The sequence below is a fragment of the Propithecus coquereli genome, unplaced genomic scaffold (genome assembly GCF_000956105.1).
Source record: "Propithecus coquereli isolate 6110/MARCELLA unplaced genomic scaffold, Pcoq_1.0 Scaffold55, whole genome shotgun sequence".
NCBI lineage: Eukaryota > Metazoa > Chordata > Mammalia > Primates > Indriidae > Propithecus > Propithecus coquereli.
The window spans coordinates 4320296-4320991 of NW_012151396.1; positions in this window are offsets into that span (position 1 = coordinate 4320296).

A 696-nucleotide genomic window follows, 5' to 3' on the forward strand; every position below is an offset into this window, starting at 1 on the left:
TTCATCTGCTTGCTTATAAACATTCTTCTCAAATAGACCCTTGATTGTTGTCCCCTCACAATAGCCCTTTTTTTCTTTGCATCCCTCATTATTATGGTTGTTAGGTCAGAATACACTTGCTATGATGTCATTTTTAGATCATTCCAAATGGTAGTCCTGATTCTCAGTCTTACCTCATTACCAGACTCCCATGAAAAACCATCCAGTCTCATCAAATCAGACCGTGGGGAATTATGGATGATGACATTTCCACTACACCTATATGGACAAATGACCTTTAATAAATCGACTTGTGACTTTTTAGTACCCTTTTCTCCCAGAGAAAGAAGCAATAATAATAATCTATAGACCATACCCTGAGTAATTCTAAATTTGAATTCAACATCTATTTTAGGGTAGTGGATCCAACACTTGCTACCTGGGAAAGACTAATAGAGATGTAAATATGTAACTTAGTTCTGACCTCCATGTGCCCCTACCGGACACTATTTTTTTTTTTTTTTTTGGTGGGGCATCTTGTCCTGTTTGCCTCAGACTAACGTATTTATGATCTAGGAATAGCACTGTGAGACGTGTCTGTACACAGAGACCAAGAGTCTCTAAACATCAAGACTGGAAATTCTGACTCAGATGTGAGTAGTAAAATGAAGTCACCTTGATTATTCAGACACCCTACCTGGGGGAACTACTGACTCA